The following is a 21,298-nucleotide window of genomic DNA, read 5'->3' on the forward strand; positions in this document are numbered from 1 at the left end:
TTGGCGCAAGAGTTGGAGGGCAGCTTTCTTCCTGACAGAAGTGCTGGCAGAGACTATTGTTCCCTTTCTGAGCCCTGACCCCACAAGCCAGAAAGTTACACCATATCTGAGCATTCATCAACCTGGCTAATACCAATAGCTCTGCCCTGGTGATTCCCTGAAACCCATGCCCACCTAACTTGCCCACTCAAGCTATTTCCAAATCTCTCAAACAAGCAGCATCTGGCCTCCACATGCCCCATACCTCTCACTAAGTGGCCCCAAGCCCAACACTAGCGGCAGTCAGCCTTGGTTCACAGCTTGGCCTCTCCCAGGCATCTCTAAGCCCAGTACAAGTAGCAGCCATATGCAGATCACTTTGTAGTTTATGCCTCTGGCCCTGGACAGAACACAGATGGTGGCTGACCTTTCTCTTTACCTCCCGGGATGCACCAAAGCCAATGCATTGGGTAAACAGCTTCAGACCATGTCGAAGGGCCACCCAACCATCTCCACAAGCAACACATTCAAGGGGCAACTCAGCGGGCACCAGAGCCCCGCTGAAGTCCTCATCTGTGGGATGGGCCCCTTCACACCTGATTCTTGACAGTGGTCCCAGCCAGTCCTTGCAATCGATCAGCCTGGTGGTGAATCCCTCCCACTGAGGTGACAACAGCAATCAAGGCTCAACTACAAGGGGGTTGGGTGGAGGCAGAAGTGGGTATAGGGGGCATAAGTGGTGATGGAAAGAGACTTGACTTGGGGTAGTGAACACATAATATACACATGATGTACTATAGAATTATATACCTGAAACCTATCATTTTATTAAGCAATGTTACCACAATAAATTCAATAGAAATGAAAATAAATGGCTCAAATACAACAGGAGGGTGTACACAGCCCACACTGGGTGGGAGAGGGAGGCCAACGGAGTGCCCAGCTTGGGTGGTCAGGGAATCTGGGCCACTGAACCTACGGAACCCCTCTACATTAGGCCACTCTACCAAACCCAGGAGATGTAGCAGCTCTACCTAATACAGAGAAACAAACACAGGAGGCTGCCAAAATCAGGAGACAAAGTAACGTGTCCCAAATTAAAGAACAGAACAAAACTCCAGAAAAAGAACTAAACATAATGTAGACAAGCAATCTACTGGATGCGAAGTTCAAAACGCTGTTATAAGGATGCTCAAGAGTAGATATATTTAGTGATAAAAATGGAACTAGAAAACATAAAAAAGAACCAGTCAGAAATGAAGAACATAACTGAAATGAAGACTATATATAGAGAATCAACAATGGAGTAGATGAAGCAGAGGATCAAATTAGAGATTTGGAAGATAAGGAAGCAGAAAACACCCAATCAAAACAGCAAAAAAGATAAAAGAATCCAAAAAAGAAAGGATAGGGTAAAGAGCCTCTGGGACAATATTTACATATGGGAGCCAACATTTACATATGGGCCAACATTTACATATGGGAGTAGCAGGAAAGAGAGAGAAAGCAAGGAATTGGAAACCTAGTTGAAAAAAATAATGAAAGAAAACTTCCCTAACCTGGTGAAGGAAACAGACATTCAAGTACAAGAGGCGCAGAGATCAATCCAAAGAGGCCCACTCCAAAACACATCATAATTTAAATGCCATGGGTTAAAGACAAAGAGAACCTTAAAAAAAGCAAGAAAAAGTTACCTACAAAAGATCTTCATAAGACTGACAGCTGATTTCTCAACAGAAACTTTGCAGGCCAGAATGGCAAGGAATATTCCAAGTGATAAAAAGCAGGGACCTACAACTAAGATTACTCTACCCAGCAAAACTCTCATTTAGAATCAAAGGACAGATAAAGAGCTTTCCAGACAAGAAAAAGCTAAAGGAGTTCATGACCACTAAACCAGTATTACATAGCATGTTAAGAAGAAGAAAAAAAAATTTTTTAATATGAATAAAATGGCCATAAATACATATCTATGAACAACTAAATTTATAAAACAAAATTAATGAACAAACAGAACAAAGACAGACTCACAGATAGAACATTTTGGTGGTTGCCAGTGAAAAGGGAGTGTGGGATAGATAAAAAGGGTGAATGGATTAAGACATACTAATTGGGGTCTGGTGGTGTGTCTCAGTTAGTTGGGCTTTGCCCCACAAACCAAAAGGTGTTAGGTTTGTTTCCTGGTCAGGGCACATGCCTAGCTTGCAGGTTCCATCCCCAGTCAGGGCGTGTGCAAGAGGCAACCAATTGATGTTTCTCTCACATCAATGTTTCTCTCCCTCTATTTCTCCCACCTCTCCCTTTTCTCTAGAATAAATAAAAAAGTGTTTTTAAAAAATAGAAAACAATAAAAGAAATACAAATTGGTAGTTACAGAATAGTCATGGCGATGTAAAGTACAGCTTAGAAATATAGTCAATAATGTTGTAATAATAACTATGTATGGTGTCAGATGGGTATTCGATTTATCAGATGATCACTTAACAACTTATATAATGTCTAATCACTGGACTGTAGACCTGAAACTAATATAATATTGTATGTCAAATGTAATTAAAAAATAAAAAGTTGCCCTGACCAGCATGGCTCAGTTGGTTGAGTGTCATCCTGCAAAGCAAAAAGTCACCAGTTAGATTCCCAGTCAGGGCACATGCCTGGGTTGCACCAGGGTGCATGGAAGAGGCAACCAATCGATGTTTCTCTCACACATCAATGTTCCTGTCCCTTTCTTTCTCTCTCTCTCCCCCTCTCTCTAAAAATAAATAAAATCTTTTTTAAAAGTTAGTTAAATCAAAAACTGTGGTAAAATATACATAAAAGTTAACCATTTTTAAGCATAGAGTTCAGTGGTATTAAGTACATTCACACTGTTGTGCAACCATCACCATCATTCACCTCCAGAACATTTTTCCTCTTCTAAAACTAAAATTCTGTACCCCTTAAACAACTGTCCATGTGTTTCCTTCCCCTTGGCCCCTGGCAACCACCATTCTATACTCCATCTCTATAAATCTGACTACTCTAGGTACCTCATGTAAGTGAAATCATACAATATATTTGTCCTTCACGACTGGCTTACTTCACTTAGAATGTCTTCAAAGTTCATCCATGTTGTAGCATGTGTCAGAATTTCTTTTCTTTTTAAGGCTAAGTATAAGCAATATTTCATAGTATGTAGAACCCATATTTTCTTTATCCATTCAGCCATCTAAAGACCTCTGGGTTGCTTCCACCTTTTGATTATCATGAATAATGCTGCTATGAACATAGGTGTACAAATATCTCTTCAACATCTTGCTTTCAATTCTTCTGTGTATATGCCAAGAAGTGGAATCAATCAATTTTATGGTACTTCTAGTTTTAACTTGAGGAACCACCATATTGGCTTCCACAGAGCTGCACCATTTACACTCCAACCAATAGTGCACAAGCGTTCCATTTCCTCCACATCCTCACCAACATTTATTTTCTTTCTTTTTATTCTTAAATTCTTTCTACATCAATAGACTGCAGTAACAGCTACAGCTTGATATCATCAGTAGCTATAACAAGTCACCTGTCTATTTTTCCAAAGAGTTACTGATGAATATTAAATATTGCTCTTAACACTAAGTTCTTATAAAAATCCATCTATTAGCTGTACATTCCCAAACAATTACTAAATAATTCCCAGTTCTTTCAGGCCATCACCAGGAAGTATAAAAATTATTAAATTACTAAAAACATCATTTTTAAAGAGATAAGTATGAAAATGTGACCATTACTGAAGATGTCTAAAGATTTACAAAAAAATATGTGAAAATAACAAATGAAACAAAAGCCTTTCAAAGACAAAAAAAAAATTTTTTACCTAAAAAAAATCTCAGGGCACTAAAATACTACCTCATGATAAACAGGGATAAAAGACCAAAGCATTAAATCTGTAGCCAATACTTTATAATTAAAAAAATAAAAAACTAAAATTATAACCAACAAACAAAACAAGTAACCTTAATGAAAGTTATCTTAGGGAATATTTTCACTCAATTGGAAATAAGCAAACAGCTACACTGTATCCAAGTAAACTTTTGATTCTGTTTACATAAAAACCTTGCATTCAGATTCTTTTTCTGAACACACCTATCAACTATGCTTCCAGGATATAATAAAATATGTAGATACAAGTGTAGTTCACTTTCAAAAGTGACTTTATTACCACTCTATAAAGCAAGACGGTATGGGACAGGAAATGAAAAATATAGATAAGATTGCTATATCAGGTAAAATGTACCAATGCTTCGTTAATTGGATGGCTTCAAAGCTAACAGCGCTGGAGGATCATCCCATGCGAAAAAAGTAATGTGCTCTGCAGTTAGAGTAGTACTAAGTTCACTAAAGGAAGGATGTGTTTTTAGTCAAATTACACAAATATAAATTATAGACTATAATTAATGTCAGCATGCTATGATCAGCACCAGAGACAAAAAGATTGAAAAACACTAGGTAAAAATCAGTGAGCATGCTAAAAATAAATAAATGAATAAATAAAACAGAAAACACCGCTGCGCGTGTGTGCACATGCACTCGTGCTTCTCGGTCCCATCCTATTCTATTCTGGCTTCTCCCTGGATCCAGTTCTCTCTCAGAGCCCTCGCTTTCCCCTCCTCATCTAAGTTAAACCCTAAGATCTAACCTGCCCAGATCAACACAGGACTCCACAGTCTGTCCCCAAAATATTACTAATCTCTACTATCTGATTATCTCCTACCACACGAACTCCCAATATTCTTTGCTAAATTCCAGTTTCTGTCCTTCTAGTAAATTAGATTCAAAATTAACACCTCTCTTAAGTAACACAAAATTCTAAAATCTGATTACTGTGGCTTTCAATCTTTTTCCTTACACACCTCAGAAATGATGAACTTTGAAGACTAAAGCACTTGATTTAGGGGAGGTAGGATTCAAGAGCAATAATTGTTTCAGAGAAGTAAAAGCATGTTAGGAAAGGTGGTCTCCACGAAAGCATTTTCTATGCACATAGCAAATCAATAATCAATCATTCCATGAAAAAACTTTTGCACATCCCTGCAATGACTTTCAACACAGCAAAATAATACCTTTTGAAAATAACAGAGCAATACACTTCATGTAGCTAGTGAACCAAAGAGAAATTACACTGTTCTTAAACTACTTTTGCATTCCTCACCAAGTCTCGCAGTTAAATAAAAAGCCTCAAGCTATTCTATCACTTCACAACATTTCAAACTTATTTTTTAAGTCTTTTTAAATTTATTATTTGTTTTTGAGAGAGAGAGAAACATCGACGTGAGAGAGAAACATCAATCAATTGGCTGCCTCCCATATGCACCCTGAACAGGAATCGAACCCGTAACCTAAGTATGTGCCCTGACCGGGAATTGAACTGGCAACCTTTCAGTGTACCAGACAAATCCAACAAATTGAGCCACACCAGCCAGGACTCAAACTTTTATATATATTATGCAATGAAATAGTTTTATTCTATTCTATTTTATTTTATTTATTTTAGAGAGGAGGGGAAAGAGAGGGAGGGAAACATCGATGTGTGAGAGAAACATGAATCAGTTGCCTCTCACATGCCCCCCAACTGGGGACCTGGCCCGTAACCCAGGCATGTGTCCTCACTGGGAATTGAACCAGCATCCTTTCGGCCCACAGGCTGGTGCTCAATCCACTAAGCTACTAAACCAGCTAGGGCTCAAACTTATTTTTTGTAAGAAATTGCAAACATCAGTTTTACTATAAATCTAATTTTGTACAAATGACTACATCTGTTTCACAAGGTCTGGCAATCAAGGAAACTAAAGGAGATATAATGAAGTCTTCATGGTACCAATACTGTCTATAACCTAGTTTCAGGTAAATGATAATTATTCCAGTTTGGTTTATCCAGGAAAAAAGGGAAAAGAAGAGACTTCAATTATATGGCAGTTACACAAAAATTGATTGTTACTCTAAACTTCCATAGCCAAAATTTATTCTTTTTTAACTGAAGGGGGGGGGGGAATCTTCCTGATAATGGAACAACCTCTTTAATTATATTTTTTAAGTTTCAAAAATATAACCAACCATTTTAGTTTATCAACATATTAGCCATACCCTATTTCATTCTGTTTCTATTTCCATTTTTAATTCTTTTTTATTTAAATCAAGTAAAGACATTTACTTGAGCTCCTAACAAGAGGCAAACATATGTACATATATAACTACCTCATTAATAAGGGCAGTAACGTCAGGATTCAGGTAGCAAAGAAAAGGGGATGATTAACATGCTTAAGGAGCACAAAAGGATTCAGTAAGAAGTTAACCTATGAGCTAAATTTGAAAGGATGATGATAAGAAGTCTGCTATGAGGAAAGGGTATTCCATGTAGTACAAGCCAACAGCATATATAAGGGCAGAGACTAATGAAATATATGACATACTAGTCTTATTTGGCTAGAACAAGGGCCCACAAATTACGGTTGGCCAAATCTGACCCAGACTATTTTTGTGTGACCCAAAAGCTAAGAACGTTTTTTACATTTTTAAAGGGTGCTTAAAAAAAAAAAAAAAAAAAAAAGTATGCAACAGACACCACATGTGGCTTGCAAAGCCTAAAATATTTGCCATCTGGCCCGTTAAGAAATTTTTTCAATCTCAATACTAGTACATCATTTGCCAGTGGAGGGGGCAGCGAGGGAAAAAGATAATCCTTGAGAAGAAAGACAACCTTAAAAGAAAGACACAGACCTCAGAGAACCTTGTCTTCCAGGCTTACTCAGGCAATTTTGTGAAGGATAAACTAGAAAGAACAATAATGAAAACACTTGAAAAACTACTGTAACAGTCAAGGGAATGAAGTCAAAAGTACTGATTACCAGGCCCTGGCTGCTGTGGCTCAGTGGATTGAGCATCGGACTGCGAGCCAAGGGTCGCTGGTTCGATTCCCAGTCACGGCACACGACTAGGCTGCACGTCAGGTCCCCAGTTGGGGGCGCGAGTGAGAGGCAACCACACAGTGATGTTTCTCTCCCTCTCTTTCTCCTCCCCCACCCTCTCAATCAATCAATAAATGAATGAATGAATGAATGAACTGATTACCAATAGGCCGGTAGACAGAAGGAATTGACAAAACCATGTTTCTGGCTTGAAAAACTGATCACCACAAAAAGTAACAAAAACAAAAAAAAGAAAAACTGATCACCAAATAATAATATCGAAAATGTTTAAAAAATAAAACAGTTCTGGCTGGGTGGTTCAGTTGGTAGGAGAATCGTCCCATACACCAAAAGGCTGGGGATTTGATTTCTGGCCAGGGCACATACCTAGGTTGCAGGTTTCATCCTCTGCCTGTTGTGTACGGGACGCAACCAATCGATGTTTCTTTCTCACATCAATGTCCCCCCACCCTCTCCCCCTCTCCCTTCTTTTCTCTCTAAATACATTTTTTTTTTTAATTTAAATAGACTAATGAATAAAAAAACAAAAGGAGAATTTACAGGGAACACTGAACCCAATTTTAGACATGCTGAGTTTGAGGTGCCTTGTGACTTAGCCTAAGTTCTCTTAAATGTAGAATCTTGAAAAAAGGCCTGTATTCGGGGAATTTAATTGGGGAGTTATTCCAGAGGGCAGAAGTGAGGAACCTGGGGAATATGTCAGGAAAGAGGGGGAAAAAGCAAATAATAAATGTAAAAATGATAGAATTAAAAATTCACTATTTGGCAACAATCATAACTGATTCAAACAATAATTATCAACAGATGCAAAAAGTAGGGGGTGCAAGTTTGAAGAACAGGATATTATTGTTGGGAGACAATTCACTGTGAGACTCTCATGTTTCTCCATGTATCGCAAGTCTTTGTTCTGGAGTATCTTCTCAAGGATATGTGTACACTGAACAGCCTTGGTAAGTAAAAACAGTGCTTTCCTCTTGAGCAAAAAGGGCAGGTTGTTTAACGCCCAGTATAATAAAGATATGACTCCCTCTTGGGCAAACGTCAGACAGGCTTACAGCCCCTAGTATAAGATTCAAGTTACCTAAGTAATTAGGTAACTCTTTTGCATATGTCACCTGGTCCTGCTCAGATCATCCTGTGGGAACGGAGTTGGGGAACCAGGGTAAATACTGACATGACATACTCACTACTGCTATCACTATGAATAAAATGTTCTTTATCTCTGACACATCCCCCCCCAAAAAAGTCCTTATCTCCTATCTTCCAGCAGCTTCCACAGCTAATTTGTTATCTTGCAAGACCCTTGAGACTTGAGAGTTCTTAACATTTACACAGCTTCAAAGTACATCCTCGTAAGATGCATATTAATTAAAAGGAAGAAACCAGCAGATGCCACCTTAACCAAATGATCAATATTGACATCATGTGCCTCCTGGTATGTTACACTAAGGGGAATACACTTCACTGTGGAATTTCTAAGCACAAGAAAACAATTCCAAACAGAAGGCCATTACTCAAATAAATAAATAAATAAATAAATAAATAAAATAAAATAAAATAAAATAAAAAATTCCACCTGGTAGCATTTGTCAAAATGTCAATGTCAGGAAACAACACAAAGACTTTTCAGATTACAGAAAACCAGAGACATACAAACTTTTAGGAAAAAATTGAGTGAAAAGACATCAACTGTGCAACTTATAATATTTCCGGGGGTGAAAGTAATACAGATATAAAGAGAAAAGGTAAATTCAAATGGGGTAAAATGTTAACATTGAAAGAATCTAGGTTAAAGATATATAGGAATTCTTTGTACTGTTTTTGCAACTTTTCTGTAGGTCTGAACTTTTGTCAAGTGGTAAACAGAAAAAAAAAAAATGAGTGACAGGCATAAAGCAATGTTCTTCTTGCACAAGGCTGCTCTTCAAGGTTTACACATTTGGAAATGAACTGTTGAATACCTTAGGCATGGCCCAAATTACCTAAAATCTAAAATGATCAGGCATACAGTGAGTCCCTGGGATCATCTGCCAGCATTAATAAAAAAGTATCCATAAGCATTGAAAAGAAAATATTTTCATTTAAAAGTATTACTTAATTCACAGTAGTTTTTGGACCTTTTGATCATTATATAATTCCTTCAATCAATAGAGACTAAAAGTAGAATTTTACTATGTGGTCCAATAAATCTGACAATAAAAAGGACTTCTCATTCTTGAAAAGAGAGACAACCCTAGTATTGGTCTATACAGTGCTTTACAATAGGAATTAGAAAATGAAACTACATACTAGCAATATGTAGACAATAAAAAGTAGCTTCTAGTTAAACTTATTATTTCTAAGTTCCTTTGTAATTTAAGTACATATTTATAAAGGATAAAATAACATGTCTTCTTAGAGCTAAAAGATGGGATACACTAGAAAAGTTTTCAGCATGAATAGTAAATGAGTTTAACTCTTCACTGGCCATTTAAATCTCAATATTTTAAATACCTATGTCATTAACAGGTTGTTTTATCAGTATTCTATCCAGGAAATTACATTAAAACATTTCACATAAAAACATTTTCACAGAAATGAACCACCACATATTGTAAAACCTCATAAAATAAACCTGCTGTCTGAGGTGCCTACAAAACATTTATTTCCAAACACTACAGTCTTGGGTATTTTCCAGCAGTATTGTGAGCAAAGCATCTAGGGAATGTGTTGACTATAACCCAAATCAGCATATTAAATAACAAGCTTCATCTGACTTAGCAAAAAAATTCCAACTTTTGGAACAGAAAATGACCTGCTGTACATTTCAAAGCTGCTAGAAATCACCCTGCTGATGTAAATATTTATTTTAGAAAGCCTAGAAAACGTTAAAAAATAGGATTTAAGGACTAGTCTTACTAAAGCATATAATTCTCTAGATTTTTTCAAGCAATATCAAAACTCAGAAATAGAAATATTGACTGAAAAGCTGATTAAAAATAAAAGTTCAACCAAGCACTCTCTTCTTTGAAGTATACTTTAAGCGTAACAATTCAAATCTAGTTTATAAAACTCAAGTACAAAAGAAAATTTTATTTAAATTAATCATACAATATCTTTGATTACCAAAACCTACCAATGGATTGTTAGAAAAACTATACAGGGAAAAATATATATGAGCATGACTGCTTTGCAGATGTTTCAAATAAAATAGGATGCCATGATAAAACCAGGAAAAAAAATTAAAAGATAACAGTTTTATCAATTTGGGTTATGACACTCCCTTAATAGAAAGCTAAATGGCTTATTTTCTACTTGATAGGAAATCTGTCCCAACAACCACAACAAAATTTTTATTTATTTTAGAAATCAATGTAATTAACTTTTAAAGATAAGTACAAAATATTAAAGACAAGGAAGGCAAAGGTAAAATGATCCTTACCAGAATACCTCCTAACTTAATATACCTATGAAACAACTCAAATCAACAGAGGAAGTTCAATCCTAGATTAATAATTTCATCAAAATGCCAACAAGCTTTATAAAGAAAAATATTATGTCAACAACATTGATGTTTTTCTCCCTCCTTCTCCTTCCCTTCCCCTCTCTCTAAAAATAATGAAATCATTTGTAAAATTGATTCAAAAGTGATTAAGAAGGTTTGATTCAGTTTAAAGTTGCATAAGTAATGACTAACAAATTTTAAGTTCAAATTTAGGGCTAGCTATTGATCTCATCAAATAAAAATTTTAAAAAATACACTAAATCCTTTGACTGAAAATGGCCACAAAGTAGTTAATTGTTCAGAAATCTATTTTCATTCAATAAGTAAAAATTGACCAAAACTGACCTAATGCCATATTTTAGGCATTTGCATAAGAAGCCAGATAGAATATACAGAATATAGATACAAAGTCAATGATCACATAATAATTATCCATAATAAAATGCCAAAATATTTATTTTGTAACAATGATAACACTTAAAATGTTATTCACAGAAACCTTGCAAACTGAAGAAGTAAAAATTATCACACTAAGTTGCTTTTTAAAATCCACCTACCATAAAAAAATATATTAAGCCTCAGCCAGGTGGCTCAGTTGGCTGGACCATCAACCCATACACTAAAGGTCACAGGTTCAATTCCAGCCAGGGAACATACCTAGATTGCAGGTGCAATCCCTGGTTGGGGCGCGTATGGGAGGCAAGCAATCTATGTTTCTCTCTGTCTCTCTCTCTCACCCTTCCTCTCTCTCTAAAATCAATAAACGTATCAAGTGAAGATTTTAAAAATAAATATTTTAAAATTTAAAGTTTCAAGCATAAACAGCAATAGAAATGAGTGAGGATACAAGAAAGGAAATACAGAAAAAGAAACATTTGGAAATAAGATAGTTAATTCAGTTTGAGCCACATATGGAGAAAAAAATTATGAGATCATAATTCAAAAGATGAACTGAAAGCTCACAACTGAGTAGGGCATACTACCAATGCAATCTTCTGGAGAAATATATAAGCTATGAATAAACCTACTGGAGAGCTTAGGAGTAATTTCAGTACAGTAGCATGGACAGAATAAGACTGCCAAGGACTAAGAAGTGAACAGAAATTCAAATAGAGGCTACAACACATTTAAGAAGCTTGGAAGAAACAGAAAAGGGAAAATAGACTTCAGAGGCACAATTAAGAGACAGCTGCCTAAGATCCCAGGTACATGACCATTTTTTTAAAAAGGCTGAAAAAAAGGGACCAATAAAATAGGGCGGCGGGGGAACTGAAGTTATTGGACAGGCTCAAGATGCTGAAAAACACAATTCAGGATGAAGTCCACACCACTGAACAGCGGTAATTCTGGAGGGAAGGGGATGCTTCTTTCCTTGAGAGAGTAGTGAAAACACAATGTCTACTGGTAGAACTTACGTTCAGAGTTAGAGGTTGGAAATCTGGAGGAAGTTCATGCCTATTTAACTCTATGTGGGAAACAGACTAATTTGCTAGAAGTAAAAATGGTGAGGGGTAGAGTATGTTTTCAGAAGCCAAATGTGTATATAACACATTCACGAGTGTCTGGTCAGGCACTTGTCAAGCTACTCAATAAAGATGCTATACTTTAAAGGATATAGGTATAATATAGCATGCTTGTATTTGATTACTTTCATAATACATTTGATTCCCCAATCTCTATTAAGCACTTTAGAAATATAAATCATTAAGACATGGTTTCTGACCTGAAGAAACTGGTCAGATACTATTTTATATTTTTAAATATAACCTTTTCCTAAAATGTAATACAGCAGTCCCTCTCTATATCACGGTTCACTTATTGTGGCCTCACTGTATCTCGGGATTTTTAAAAATATTATATTTAATTATTTATCGCGGATTTTTCGCTATATCGCGGGATTTTGCGGTACTGTATACATATGTTGTTAAAGTTACACAGGTTTAAGAGTGTAGAATATGTTGAAGAACATAAGTAGTGTTTATAAAAGTGTGAGAGGTTAATAAGGGAGTGGAAAAGGTTAATAAGGGACTGGGAATGGTTTATAAGTGTGTGGGAAGGGCTTATAAAGCCTTAAAATATATATAAATACTAAAATAAATGTAAGGTTCCTACTTCGCGGATTTTCACCTATCGTGGGGGTCTAGAACGTAGTACCCGCGATAAGTGAGGGGATGCTGTATTAAGTTACCTTCTAATAGGTTATAAATTGAAGTATATCATTTTCTTCCAATCAGAGTAAAGGGAAACAATTTCAAGATGGCTACACCTTTTTTTTTTAATCCTCACCTAAGGATATGCTTATTGATCTTAGAAAGAGGTGAAGGCAGGAAGTGGGGGAGGGGTGAAGAAACCTCAATGTGAGCAAAACATAGATAGGTTGCTCCTCACATGCACCCAGACCAGGACTGAACCCATAAGCTAGGAATATGCCCTGACCGGAATCAAACCCGCGATTTTTCGGTCTATAGGACAGGGAGGCTCCAACCAACTGAGCCACAGCAGCCAGGGCAAGATAGCTATACCTTCAGAAATGAGCTACTTCAAAGAGATTGTGCAAATTACAGAGAATCACTAGAAATACTTTCAGAAATGCCATGCTAGGCTTAGAGCAATTTACAAGACAAACATTCCAACTATTTTCTACTCAAAAGCTATTGATAAAGCAATTGTATTATAGTCCTTAACACCCTAAATAAATTTCAATAAAGAATTCATGTACATCAAACTGTTACCAAATTGTCAAATTTCAGTAAGAATATGTCAAATACAATTATAAGGGCAATGCAATACAATAGTTGCACGATTCTGCTTTAAGAACCCCTAGTTTAATTATATTTTGATTTACATAAATATGCAAACAAAACCCTTCAGTTTAGTGCTTTCAAATAAATTACAATAGCAATTTCAATACTTTCTTCTACATATTAAAGATTTTATGTATTTATTTTTAGAGAGGGGAAGGGAGGGAGAAAGAGAGATGGAGAAACATCAATGTGTGGTTGCCTCTTGTGGGTGTCCAGCTGGGGACCTGGCCTGCAACCCAGGCATGTGCCTGCCCTGACTGGGAATGGAACCAGTGACTCTTTGGTTCACAGGCCAGCACTCAATCCACTGAGCCACACCAGGCAGAGCCAATTTCAATATTGTTAAATGTACCTTAAAATTGAATTCTACCTATACCCTATTTTCCCCTTTTATTTTCTTTCCACAGGATGGCATAGGAATGAGGTTTGGAAAACACGACATCTAAAATCTAGAAAAATGGTAGTAACATAGTTTTAAAAAGGCAAACCTATTAAAATTTACTTAGGCAATGCAAGAATTGTGCCAAAAAGATTTTATTAATTATATATGAGAAATATGACTTCCCCCTACTAATCTGATCGGACTTCATGGAAAGGCTTATCACCAAAATAAAATTCACAGAATTTTGGTTCATATTTTTTATACTTTATTTTTTTAATTTATTTTCAGAGAGGGGAAGGGAGGAAGAGAGGGAGGGAAACATTGACATGCGAGAGAAACAACAATCTGTTGCCTGTGACACATTCCCAGCTGAGAACCTGGCCCACACCTCAGGCATGTGCCCTGACTGGAACCGAACTGGTGGTGACCTTTCAGTTTGCAGGCCAACACTCAATCCACTGAGCCACACCAGCCAGGGCATGGTTCATATTTTTAAATAATTTTTTGTGGGGGGTGGGGGAAGCTTTTGTGGTAAGGGTGGTAAATACTAACACACAACTTTAAGAAACAAATCTAGCCCTGGTTGGGTGGCTCAGGTGGTTGAAGACTTGTCCCAGCACACCAAAAGGTAGAGGGTTCGATCCCTAGTCAGGGCACATATCAATGTTTCTCTCTCTTCCTCTCTAAAATCGATCAATATACCCTCGGGTGAAGATTAAAAGTAAATTTTAGAAACCTGAACTATTCCTGACAGTTTAAATATCTCATTTAACAAAATGAAATTAACAGTCTTAAGAAACAGGATTGTGCTATATTTAAATAATTATTTTCCTCAGGCCATGTTTTCCAACTCATGTACACACACAAAAATAAAAGAAATTTTATGGTAGTTAGCTAACTTCACCTGCTTGCTCAAAACAGAGGTCATGTCTTAATTCTCTTCATTCATAGCACAGATCTTTGCACTTAGTGGACACTCAAATATGTACTAGATAAAACAGTTTTCATACAAATATTTTATCATTGTTTTACCATCCATTGAAAAAATTTTCATTTATTTGTGGTCAGTCTGTGATCCAGCTATACAAAAATAATTAAAGTATGCTAAACAGATTAAAAATATAGTATTTTTTAACTCAATACTATTCTTATCTTTATAACTAAAATATATGAAACTACAGCTAATATACTGCAAAGATACTTATGCCTTCTCCCGTGAGACATTATAAGCTGGCCCAAAACATGATTTTGTTTTGTTTTGTTTTGTTTTGAGACTGTAGGAAAGCATAGCATCATAACCTGTAATTTTCATTGATTTTGTCTCCATACCCTATTTAATCTCAGTAGAAACTGTAATAAATTACACATTTAAGCCCTCAGAAGTATTAATTTAAATTATATGTTAGAAGAAATGTCTCTAGAAAGTCAGGTTCAATTTTCAATATGTTATCACTCTATCTAACTTATTAACTATTTAAGACTGTAGCATTATATATCTAAAGTCGTATAGTTTACCCAACCTACAAGACTCTCGTTGTATTATTAAACAGATAACACAGTCAAAATATATGCAAATGAAATTTTTAGGCCTTTAAGTAAACGCCTTTACAGGGTAGGAAACATTTTCTAAGCAAGTTATTTTCTGCAAATATTTCCAAGTTTATTTTATTTTTCCAAAACTGTAAGTATTTTTTAATTTATGAGTAATATGCAACTAAGTAGGGGAAAGTTGAAGAATTTGAAGTTAATATAAATGTTTTTAGAAAGTCAAATACTTTTAAAAAACTTCTAAACTAGAATAATTGGCTAGTCAAATACAGCCAAGTTTCACATTTATCAAATCGGAAAGACAATTTTCTTGGTAGCAAAATATAATTTATAATGAATGGCTACAAAATTTTAAAGTGAAAAAGGAGTGACTCATACCTGTTCATCTGATTATTTCAATATCTAACCTAAATAATTTTCTCATATTAGAAAAGGTGCTTCAGCATTAACAATTATGCAAAAGAAATAAGAATTTATCTGGCTACCCTGTCAATTCTTTATTTTTCAATGTGACCAAGAGTTAGATACACTAAAATTCGTCTTTCATAATTTAGGTCCTCACCTAAAGGAAAAAGTACAGCTCAAATGACCAAAGTACTACATACATTTCTCTTTATTATTCTTCCCTAAATCTCCACTTCTTTTAGGTACAATCTTTTTGTTAAAAAAAAAAAAAAAAAGACAAAGCAGCAAAGAAAATGCTGGAGATCTAATCTTTAAAAGTAAAAATGGACTGTGTGACTGATATTAGAGAAGTGAGGCTTTTACTTCAGTATGAAAAACCTAAATTCATATATTATGTGCATCTTAGTTTTATTATTAAGGATTTCCAAAAACCAAAATAAGTATTCCTATATATCAAACTCATTTTAATAGCAATAATATGTTCTATGTTCTTCACACTTCTGATTTTAAGCCAGCCCTATAAGATTTTTTTAATTGGATAGAAAGTTTATATTCCCTCAATTCTATATTAAGGGAAGAAAAAAATACTTTTATACTGAAAAACAAAAGACATGAAGAGGAAGGGGAGGAAGACTTAAAAACCTGGTCGAGGATGATAAACAGATACTATTTCACAAGACTGATCACTTAGCAGGTGTCACAGCACATTCTTAAATCTTTCCCCCACGCTACCACAATATTTAATTGACTATAACCAAGTGAACTTTGGTCTCTAACAGCTTCAACATTCAAGTCAAACAGATTTTTAAGTCTCCCAAATCTAATAAACCAATCTCTTCCCCCTACTATGCCCCAGAGTCCTCTACCATACCTGCCTCTCTACCTTACCTGCCCCACTACCTTCCCTCTCACTCACTTTCCCACAGTAAGAAAAACCTAAGTTAGAGAAACTTTAGGGGTTAGGATAACAAAATACACTTAAAGTTGAAAATATTGTCCTTGGTTTGTGACATCTGAAAAGCCTTTCTGTTGTAAAAATACAATTTTCAAAAGTACTGATTTTGCATTAACTACTAAATATAAAAGTCAGTTAAATGAGTTATCTTTCCCATACCACAAATAGCTTCCTAAAAATACAGTATGTTCAATATTCATCCAGTTCTTTTAATTTTCATACTCGTAGTAAAAGTAGAAGCTCTAATCAAGGCAATATGCTGCCTTTGTGTGGTGACATATGGTCCAAGTATCAACTAAGGAGAACAGCCTCAACTGCCAAATAGGTCAAGATCTAATTTGACAAACACTTGGGTAAATAATATATATAACATACATTCTCCATCTCTATTCTAGCTTGGTCCTAACAGTGATTAAGATAAGGTCCAGTCCTAGCCAGGTTGCTCAGGTGGTTAGAGCATCCTCCCCATACTCCAAGGTTGTGGGTCCAATCCCCAGTCAGGGCACATACAGGAATCAACCAGTGAATGCATAAACAAGTGGAACAACAAATCAATGTCTCTCCCTTCCCTCTTTCTCTCTCTCTAAAATCAATAAAAATAAACTTAAAAAATTATGTTTTAAAGATAAGGTCCAAGAATCTAAGGTACAGAATCAGCACACTTATATTAAGGTATTTTCCCCCAAACCACTCTTAATGACACCAGGCCAAATAAGTGAAGTAGGCTGTACGTCCCTAAGTTGGTCACATTAAGTGCTCTGCCCATCCTAAAAACCCACTGATTCAAAACTTCTTCTCTGAATATATGTCCCTACTCAATTCTAGATGCTTAAAGGTATTAGGCAAGATGCACTTTTAAGCAGCTGGATCCAGAACCAGTAACGACATTTAGAATAACTTCTTTAGGCTACCATTTGTATCACAAAGAAATGATTACCCATGGCAAAGTTTTCAGAAAGTTGTGTGGGCAAGAGAGGCAACTTTTAAAAAGCAATACAACATACTCCATTTTAACAAAACTCTAGTAGTTTGTCTAGAAGTAATTTCCAAGTTAAATATATCATATTAGAAGTCTCAACTCTCACACACTAGGAAATTAGGACAGCTGCAAACCCAGGAATTTTACATGAACATTTCTTTTGGCAGCAACAATATAATAATACAGCAAGTCATTTGTGTTCTCTAACAGTTAAGAGGCAAAAATAACTCTAAAGAGGTATTTTAAATATGCAGAACTTCAAAGTTCCTTAGAACAAACACCCTTAAATCTAAATATTGCCATCTCCAAACGCAAATGTAAAGTTGCAATGGAAATGACATTTTTTATGACTTTGAAATAACCAATAATGCAATTCTAACCTACCATATCATCACCCTTAGTGAACTGCTGGATTGAGAACAGCATATTAGGAAAGTTAACTCCCCTTACCTAGAAAAATAAAGTTACTGAAATAAGCCCTGACAGGTGTGGTTCAGTGGGTTGGGCATCATCCTGCAAACCAAAAGATCACCTGTTCGATTCCAGGTCAGGGCACATGCCTGGGTTGTGGGCCAGGTCCCTGGTTAGGGGAGTGTGAGAGACAACTTATTGATGTTTCTCTGGCACAAAGATGTTTCTCTCCCTCTCTTTCTCCCTCCCTTCCCCTCTCTAAAAGTAAATAAATATTTTTTAGAATAAATAAAATATTTTTTTAAAGTTACCAGCATAAGTCACTCTGACATTCAAATGGAAAATAACATGCAAACAAGTATTCCATTCAATGTATGGGAAAGAGTAGTTCAGCATTCTGAAATATACATTTGCCCCTTACTCCCTTCTTTGTATATAAATACATATCTTCAGTGTTCATGTATCAAATATTAAAAACACAAGCTCAATAAAAGAAGTTCATTTGACCACTGTTGCTATTTTAAATTGCAAGGGGGCTTTCGATACCTTACATTAAACAAATATTTACATGTCCTTCCATACTAGCTATACCAACCTACCTCTGTAATTTGCACCTTACTTTATGGTATCCCATGACAGAACATCCAAAAAATTAAAACAGTATGATCTAAAGCTTCTTTTCAAGCATGTTTACAAGAAGAATTATCTCATAAAAACCATCCAGTTTTATGTGACTCTAAACTCCATGCCCAGAAGCCAATGACTGGTTTACAAGCAAGATAATGAGTAGTTCAATGGAAAAGGTATTATGACAATAAACTAAGACCGGCTCACCATGTCATGATCTACTTGCCTAATATGTATGTTTAGCTACTGCAGTCAGCAATGTCCAAATATAAATTTGAAACATTTAATGGCTGGTTCTTTCTAGATTTCAAGCTCGTCTTACCTTTTTAAAACATGGTTTTAAACAAAGGATTTTTTTTAGAAAATACTTTCCCTAGAGTATAAAGAAAAATTAACAAATTGTTGTTCAATTTTCCCATAATGACAAAAAAAAGTCCAAATTTCAACTATTTCAACACACCTGTACCTTAGCATAATTAAAAAGAAGTTGCAAAAGTAAAATAGTCCTCAACAAGGTTAAACATTATATTCCATAAACAATAGCTCCCTACACTTTATGAATGCACCCATAAATATGCTAAGAAACGCCCTGTTGATTTAAAAGTAAAGAGTTTTATTTGGTTAGTTACATTTCAATTACTGTCAAGTGGCATGAAGGTATAAGGTAACAAATAAAACTGTTAAAATTATTTTTTAAAAAGCTCAGTCATATCTTTACTTAAATACTGTTTAATCATGGCCTATCAAAACCTTATCATGGCTCATCGTATAAAATTAGCACTGCGCTTGCACACATAAGCAGAATCTAGATTTATCAAACATATGGTGAGGCTTGTCCAGCTTCTGAAAAATTAAACGAGAATGCAGGATGAAAATGTTTTAGTTGGGAACAAACCAAACTCACCGATCCCGCTCAAAAGTTTTTATCGAGAATTTGATCAAAGGGGGAATCTCTTAAAATTTTAAGTGCCCGGCAATTAAAACTTTGAAACAAACTGAAATGGTTTGAATTCCATCCACTTCAAAAGCTACAGATAACAATCAAATACCTAAACAAAACAAAAATGTTTTGAAGAATTCAGCCAGATCTCCAAACTACTAGAAGGTAGACACACATGCACAAGCACAGACTGGTTTACCCGGCTCTGTACCAGGGAGACATCAAAGTTGACAAGAGAATTAACCATAACGTTTCCCTGTACACTGGACGATAATCTGAAAAACTTCACTGCTGCTAATAGAAGCTCTTTATAATTAGAAGCAGTGAACTGACAGGTGGAAAAATAAATTCTAACTAGGGCAGCAAGAGGTTGTGAAAACACGGTTCAAGGACTGAACGTGTTATGACTACTTTGTAACACGTCCAAGGTAATTTACACACATACACCCACACACGCGAGCGCGCGCGCGCGAGCACAAACACACCCTTTAGAGCAATTCCTCAAGCAGAAATAAGACTGGGAAACAGGGTTCACTGAGAGCGACATACCATTTTAAAACAGCCTTCTCCCTCTGGACGGGAAAACAGACATTCTCATCCCAGGTCCTTTCGCGAATTCTCCCACCGCCGCGAAGGGAAGCCGGCTGCCGCCACCGTAACGAGAGAAGCCGGCAACAACCCCGCCGCACGGCCGCCACGCCTTCCTGGGCCACGACTGGGGACGCAGAGCGAGGGATCACATTTCTCCTCCCCAACAATCACACGCACTCACGTCCCAGGAGTTGACACCCTCCAAACCCGCCGCTCGGCGACGCCGGTGACTGGGCCACAAAGCCAGGGACGCAACCATCGGCTGGGGTACTCGAGTTGCGTGCGTGCGTGTGTTTGTGTTTGTTCCCCTTAATGAAAGCCAAGAGTATCCGTAGTGACGGCCTACGGCTGCGAAGGGGGAAGAGACACCCAGTGAGACTAAACAAAACTTCGGTTGCTGGGAAAAGCCGTTGCGCAACCTTGGCAAGGGGAAACTCGGCCCAAGAGCGGTTTCCCGGAGGCTGCGCCACCGCGCGCGAGAACCACGCGCGGCCCCCAGCGTACGGCGGCCTCGGGCCTGGGGTCACACCAGCCTCTAGGGAGACGCCTGGACCCGCCAGCTAGAGGGGGTCAGGGCGGAAACACACAGCACGAGGGCGCAAAGAGTAGGGGTGCAGAACATGCGACGAGTACGCTCCGCTCCGGGGGTGTCGGGCCCGGCGGGGATCCTAAGGAGGGGCGCCGTTGGCCCCTTGAATGAGCTAGTGCCCCCACCCCTCGCCCTCCTCGCTTACCTTCCTAGAGGCCTGCGCTCTCCCCTCTTCGGGCGGCCGCAGCCCTGAGCATGTCCGGGGTGGGTGCGGGCCGTGCCGGGGACAGGGAGCCAGGCGCTTCAGCAGGCGGCACCACCCAGCCCGGGCTCAGCCCCTCTCCGCAGCCGCTGCCATCTTGTCCTGGCGGCTGAGAGGAAACGGCGAAATACCCTCCCCTGACCGCTGCTACTGCTGCTGCTGAGCGCCGGGCCCGTCTCCCTCATCTTCTTCCCGGGGATTTGGGGTGGGGACGGCTTGGCTGGGCTTGGCTGGGGCGAGGGGTGGTGCGAGGTCGGCCGGCCAGCCTCCGAGTGCCAGGGCCTACGGGAGGCGCGGGGCGCGGGGCCCGCGGCGGATAGGGCCCATTCCTGACGCCCCTGCCGAGAGAGGGAAGGAAGGAAGACTGCCGGGAGAGGCGAAGACGGCGGGGCCCGCCGCTTGGTCTCCTTAGGGCTCCGCGCTGGCGGCAGTCGTCACCGAGG

At 37.6% G+C, this 21,298-nt stretch overlaps 1 protein-coding gene across 6 annotated transcripts in view; it reads right to left on the bottom strand.

The window, feature by feature from the left end:
* HIPK3 (homeodomain interacting protein kinase 3) overlaps window positions 1-21,014 on the bottom strand; it is a 91,100-nt gene extending 70,086 nt beyond the window's left edge. For 4 of the 6 annotated variants that reach the window (XM_090262875.1, XM_090262869.1, XM_090262871.1 and 1 more), the window contains exon 1: window positions 20,799-21,014. The gene's annotated coding sequence lies outside the window, so the exon portion shown is untranslated. Of the gene's footprint in view, window positions 1-19,672; window positions 19,708-20,022; window positions 20,189-20,798 lie in introns of those variants that run through there. The other 2 variants (XM_090262860.1, XM_090262866.1) reach the window with 2 other exon arrangements.
* Window positions 21,015-21,298: the final 284 nt, after the last annotated feature.

Source organism: Furipterus horrens, unplaced genomic scaffold (assembly GCF_987537825.1).
Source record: "Furipterus horrens unplaced genomic scaffold, mFurHor1.1.pri manual_scaffold_2, whole genome shotgun sequence".
Lineage (NCBI taxonomy): Eukaryota > Metazoa > Chordata > Mammalia > Chiroptera > Furipteridae > Furipterus > Furipterus horrens.